This window comes from Coptis chinensis, chromosome 3 (assembly GCF_015680905.1).
Source record: "Coptis chinensis isolate HL-2020 chromosome 3, ASM1568090v1, whole genome shotgun sequence".
Taxonomy (NCBI): Eukaryota; Viridiplantae; Streptophyta; class Magnoliopsida; order Ranunculales; family Ranunculaceae; genus Coptis; species Coptis chinensis.
In genome coordinates, this window is record NC_141458.1 from 86,253,919 (window position 1) to 86,260,033 (window position 6,115).

General features: G+C 37.2%; 1 long non-coding RNA gene across 2 annotated transcripts; it reads left to right on the forward strand.

Annotated features, from left to right (window-relative positions):
• LOC147511318 (uncharacterized) lies at positions 1-3,367 on the forward strand. Of its 2 annotated transcripts, none has more exons than XR_015216974.1 (5): positions 1-204; positions 278-372; positions 1,365-1,484; positions 1,678-1,814; positions 3,255-3,367. It is a non-coding gene; the product is annotated as an uncharacterized LOC147511318 (long non-coding RNA). The 2 variants fall into 2 exon arrangements; XR_015216975.1 differs by having other exon boundaries at positions 278-368.
• Positions 3,368-6,115: the final 2,748 nt, after the last annotated feature.

Here is a 6,115-nt window from a genome sequence, read left to right on the forward strand (position 1 = left end):
CTCTTCTATTTAAAGATTGTACCTTTGCCTTTCCAGTTTTTCTGGGGTTTATTGTGTTAATTACTGTGTTTCCATATGTGTATAACAGATAATTGGTAAAGTAAGGTTGGAATTTCGGTGTTTGAATTTAACTTTTGGGGTTTTGAGTGGTGTATAAATATGTAGATTTGGCCATTTGGGTAAGTTGGGGACAGTGGGTTTCAGGTACTGAAAATTTATTTGTTTGTATTAGGTCTAATTGTTGATGAATAAGGTCTAAGAAAATTTATTTGTGTAGAGACGTGGATTTAGTTCAAAGAATTGGAGCTGCTACCGCTCATGAAGTGTGTGCAACTTGTGTACACTATACTTTTGCAGCTTGTGTTACTGTAGGTTTGTTATGAATTGAACCACTCTCTTAGTTTGATGTTTATTATTATTATTATTTTGTATCCCTATTTTTGCTTAATGTATTGTTAGTGGATACTACTGCAAAATGAGCAATTGGTTTAGGTAGTTCTCTGTAGTATATAAACATAATAGCCGAACTTTTCATATAGGATTATTGGATGATGGCATAAGACAGTTCAGCTTGCACTATCATCATAATGACACTCTGTATAAATTTTTATAATTCAAAATTAATCACCATTGGATCATCTTTGGGTTGAAACGCATAATCGTATGCATATTCGTATCTGACGGCTATACCGTATATATGAGAAGAGCTAGTTGACTTGTTATATTGTTTTCTTATCAGCAATCTTTAATCAGTAGAACTCTTTAACAATGCTGCATTGTTAAAATGATTTTTAGTGAGCTAGGATACAAAAAATAGAAACATCTCAAGCAGTTCGGTTCGGCTACAAGAAACTAAGCATTATACCCCAATGCTACTGCAGAATCTATGTCTGTACCGAATCTATGACCTGATCAAGCGACTGCATTTCTGTAATGGCCTCATTTTTTAAATTCTACACTCTTACCTGATTAACAATAAAAGCCAACTAGATTTATAGACATGGCGCTTCTTATTTTCACACATTCTCTCTTGTAGAGCATGGTTTGCTTCAACTATCAGCTCATAACTTATCATCCAATAGGATCGTGATGCTCAGTCACAATTGCTACTCCAACATCATCCTTGTGCTCCCAAACTTTTAAAATATGGATCGGGCGCATCAGAATTGAGATCCATGAGCACTTAGCTCAACCATGATAAAATCCATTGGACTCGAAGCAGTTACGTGGATTTAAATATACCAATATTGCGTTGATTTCTTCTCAAGTCTCATCATTTAACGATACTTCCATCATATCTGATACATGCATATATCAAATATTCTGTTTGAGTTTAACTTATTCTTTTGTTGATGTATATGCAGATAGACTCAAGCGATGAGGAGCTTCTCGCAGAGGAGGAAGCGGAGGTGCTAGGAGTTCAAAAAGAGAAGGCAAAGTCATACTCATTGGAAGACTTTGGCCATGACAACAGTGACCAAGAGGTGAGTGATTCTGATGAGGAAAAGGCCCAAGAGGTGAATTTGAATTTTCATTTGCTATTATGTAGTTCTTTGTGATATTAGCTCCCTGATTGCTGGCTCCTTTCTTTTCGCTTGTCTTTAGAAGGTGTCAGGAAGATAAGTAGAGAACCTGGAAAGAGACTTCCTATATATAATCTGCCTCCTTTTTCTGCAGGGTATCTTACCTAAAACTAGAAGCAGATTGAAATGCCTTCAAGAAAAAGGAGCTGAAGATGGCACAAGCATGGCTTATGAAGTCAAGAAAGACCTGAATGCGTTGCCGAGAGAAGAACAAATGGATGTTGTGTATGGGTAAGCTTTTCTTCAAGCTGTTCTGTTGTTCGTGATTTTTGAATGGATCCTTTAGCATTTAATAGAACTGCCGTCCTCTATCAGTTCATTGTTGTATTCAACTCCTTTCGCTGTTTTAATTTTTTTTTTTTGCCTTGGTCTTGTTTGCTTTTTCTTAATCTGAAAAATGCGAGTTGTATATGTGGGAAGGTTGCTTTTTCCCCATCCGAATGAAAACATCACCAAATTAAGTGTTCTATGTACTTTATATGCTACGAAGGTTCCATTGTCACTAATGTTGAATAAAACATCACAAAATTATATTCGGGACATACAACTTTTTTTGTGCAATCAACGTAGGATTAAGCCACATCTATCTCTAAGTCTTAGATTTATAGCTTAAGCCAAGGTTATGTTGAACAAGAGTAGAAGAGAAATTTTGCGAAATAGATTTTAGATTAGAGGCGATACCTCATTATGATTTTGATACCCAAGGAGGACGAGGTTTGAGAAACAAATGACATATAGTAGCATATCTAATTTCTATGGATTTATATATTAAATTGCAAGTTTGATGTAACCTGGGAACAATGAAAAACTGTCTTCTAGTAGAATATTTGTGATTTGTAGGTGATAGTTTCTATTGTAAACTCTTGTTTATTGTTGATGAGATTCATACGATAGGAGCAAGAAGCGAGTTATTTGCTCTTCTTGTTATTTATGATATTGCGAAAGTGGAAAGTCGGCATCAGGGTATTTTGGGTCCTTGGGAGTTTTTTAATGGTTTAAATGGTAGGAGTTGCTTAGAAGTCCGAAGTCCCACACTTGCTTGAGAGCCTGCATGAGTTGGAAAGAATTGAAATTTCCCAGTGGCATGAAACAAAATCTTTCCAACCCCAGATGAATTGTTGGGAATGTAGCGAGGGAGTCAATATTGATATTTTTTGCCTCTTTAATTCAAACAAGCCGGGGGAATATTTCACCTCTCTCTTTATCTCTAGCTCTAATAGGTTCAGAGTTCAGCAGTCAGTTCATGTTTGCTTTTCCTGTTCCTCGTTTTTTAGAAGAAGCTTTAGAATAGATGTTAAGAAACATAGTTGCAGAGAGCTTTGTTTGACATATGAAGGGACGAAAGAGAAGATAGGATTAATGGACGAAAGAGAAGAATATGAAGGGAATAGTACGGTTTTGATCAAGTGGTCCCCCAACTAGATTTAAAACAGTGTAGCCTTAGTGTATATTGACTGATGACACATGTACGTATGTAACTTTGAACCGAATAATTCTAAACTGAAAGCAAAGTCCGTGTTAAAGTCTACTCCCGGTGAGAACCCTTTATGTTAGAGTTTAATAATTTATATTCAGTTCCTGTTGTTAAGCACAACCTCATCATATTTCTCAGTGGGTCTTCATATTGTAACATCAATGTAGCATATACGGAAAGTTTGATTATCTTTTCAGGGTGGAGTCGGAGTCCTTGCGGCATCTATCGGTGAAATATTGCCCTCACGGGTGGTGCCTCCTCCAAGATCAACTATAGCAGCAGCCTTTAGTCCTAACGGAAGAACACTTGCATCTACGGTAGGTTGATGTTGTTGTCCACGCATGTTTTGTTCTTCATTGATAAAAATTTATGACCTTTCTTTGCATACAAGATGCAACGACCATGCTTTGTCAAAATTATCGACTGTCTCACTGGAAGTTGCTTAAAAGTGTTGATTGGTCATCGTCGGACACCTTGGGTGGTAAGCAGTTAGTTGTCAAGTTTTACATGCTTTGATATATATCATAACCAAGTCGAAGCTAGGACTATGTTTAGATAATTCCTACCAACAGGGCAACAGGTTCTAAATTATATGTGGATGGCGCATCAAACCTCTGTATAGGAATCTGGTTTGTTTTTGCCTCAGTCTTGTTTGTTTTTTCGTAATCTGAAAATGCGAGTTGTATACATATGGTTTCTTTGTGTTATATATATTTTTTAAACAGTTCTCCAGTTATAGTCCGTCGGAAAAGTTGAGGTGGTTAATGGTAGCATTTCAGAGGGGAAGGAGAACAAACATGAGAAATGCAAGAGACAGGTTTATAATGACTTTGACTATCATTTACATCTCGGTTCTTACTCCCATCTTCTTTGTCCCCTTTGTCTCACAATCCCACACGCGTCCCGCTTGCTATTACTACTTCTAGTTTAGTTCCATGCTTGATTTGTTGGATTATTAATATACATTGTACTATTAGGTTGGTTCACAAAGCATGGAGATCTTGAAAGTAAGGGCAAGTCTCGAGGAAAAACCAAAACGAAGGGAATTTTTAGCTCTTTAACAAACAAGTTGGATATAAACCGAAGTTGCATTCAAGGTATACTTTTCAGCAGATGAGCCAACATTTGCTTTGTGTATTTGAGAGTAATTTAATACTAAAACTTTTTCTTTTTTCTGGACAAAGCGGCTTGAAACACTAGATGATTTTGGTGATGAGGTCATGGACAAGGATAGCGGAAATGCTAACCTGAGTAATGGGCGTTCAAGTTCAATGCATTCGACTAAACTTTTGAAAGTGGTAGCTCCAAAGTTGACTAAATTAAAGGTAAATAATCTGTTGGTTTTTAGCTGAGAGACTGAGAAGAGTTTAATGATGATTTAATTTAACCCAAATTTCACTTTTCTTCCATTTAAAATCGTTATGAAATCCTAGAAAATGTGGTATGTTTTGTTGGTGTCTCTCCTTCATTTGATCACTATTGTTTTGTTGCTTGAAAAACTAGCACCTGATTAAAGACTTGCGGCGATGGTTCTCCTGGCCATTTAGTGTCTTGTACAATTGTACTTGTATTATAAGGCTATTCATATGATATATGACTAGGCCGACATTGCCGAAGTTTATCAAAGTGGTTTCTAATAAAAGCGATCGCTTTTTCAGCTCCCATAGTTTTGAGTCATTATCATTTTGTAGTTTTAACTAAGCCTACTTGTTTTACCGCGCGACTGGGGGCCATATTATTGTGGTGTTGGTGCTGACAAAGCCTTTGGGTGTGACATCGTTGATTCTCATTACAAAGCCTGCCTTCTATGCAGGTATCAACATTAGCGGAATCAACGGAGAAGTGATGCTAGGACAAGTATTATTATTGATATTTTGTCCTCTTTTTCCTTTGTTGCTTTCTCCGTACCTTGTAATTATATATATATTTTATAGCTCAACCGAGATTTTTTCAAGGTGATGAAGATGAATGGAAATGGTGATTTTGAGGTGTAGGATGGTTAGGGGAGTTTTGCTAGGCCTGTTGATTGTAGGTGAAAATTAAAATATCAATATTTTTAAAAAAAAAATAAATACCTTTCCCACGGTCCATAGCCGTCGCAAAAGCACTTTTTCCCACGGTCGTTCACTTTACCCACGGTTAAATAACAACAAACCAAAAACCAAAATTCACGACGCAACAGCAAGTCCCACGAACTAAGACCGTAGGAAATATCTTTTCCCACGGATTCTAATTGTCGGTAAAACTAATCTTTCCCCACGGACTATAACTGTGGGAAATATTGACTTTTTCCGACGGCTTTTCCTATGGGTTTAAGCCGTGGCAATACCGACGGCAATGACTGTCGCAAAGACCGTCGCTATTGGTGAGCTTTACCGACGGTCATGACTGTCGGCAGACCATTTCCGAAGCACAAAAAGCCCACGGTCCTCCAATGGTCCAAAACCGTGGGAAAAAGGCTTTTCCCACGGTTTTGGACCGTGTCGTAAAACCTGTTTTCTTGTAGTGTCAGGTCTGTCTAGTCGCGTGCGCGAGGTGAGTGTGAGGGAGACCAAGATCTGGATTTTGAGGGGGAAGAAATGTGAGGGTTGGACGCGTGGGTGCCCCGCGTGTGGGTTTTTGTAAACGGGTCCGTGATTTTGGGTCAGGTCCAATTTTTGGCCCAAACCCAAATGAATTCCAGAAATTCCCCTTATGTCCCGAAGTTTTTGAAATTTCAAATGTGGAATTTCGATTCATTTTAACTCCAAATTGAAACAATGATATATCAAAACGATCGGCATTAAAAATACCATTCACTGGAATATGACAAAATCACATTCAAACCGTTTTATTTATTATTTATTTATTTATTTATTTATTTTATTTTATTTTATTTATTTATTTATTTATTTTATTTTATTTTATTTATTTACAATTTTTATATACAAATGTACAAGTCGAGAGGAACGTGTCAACAACACCGGCAATCCAAATAAAACAACACACCACAACTTAACTCATGCAACTTTCATGTCGGCTCTGGGGTGAACCCAATCCAGCCAGACTGTGGCTTAAC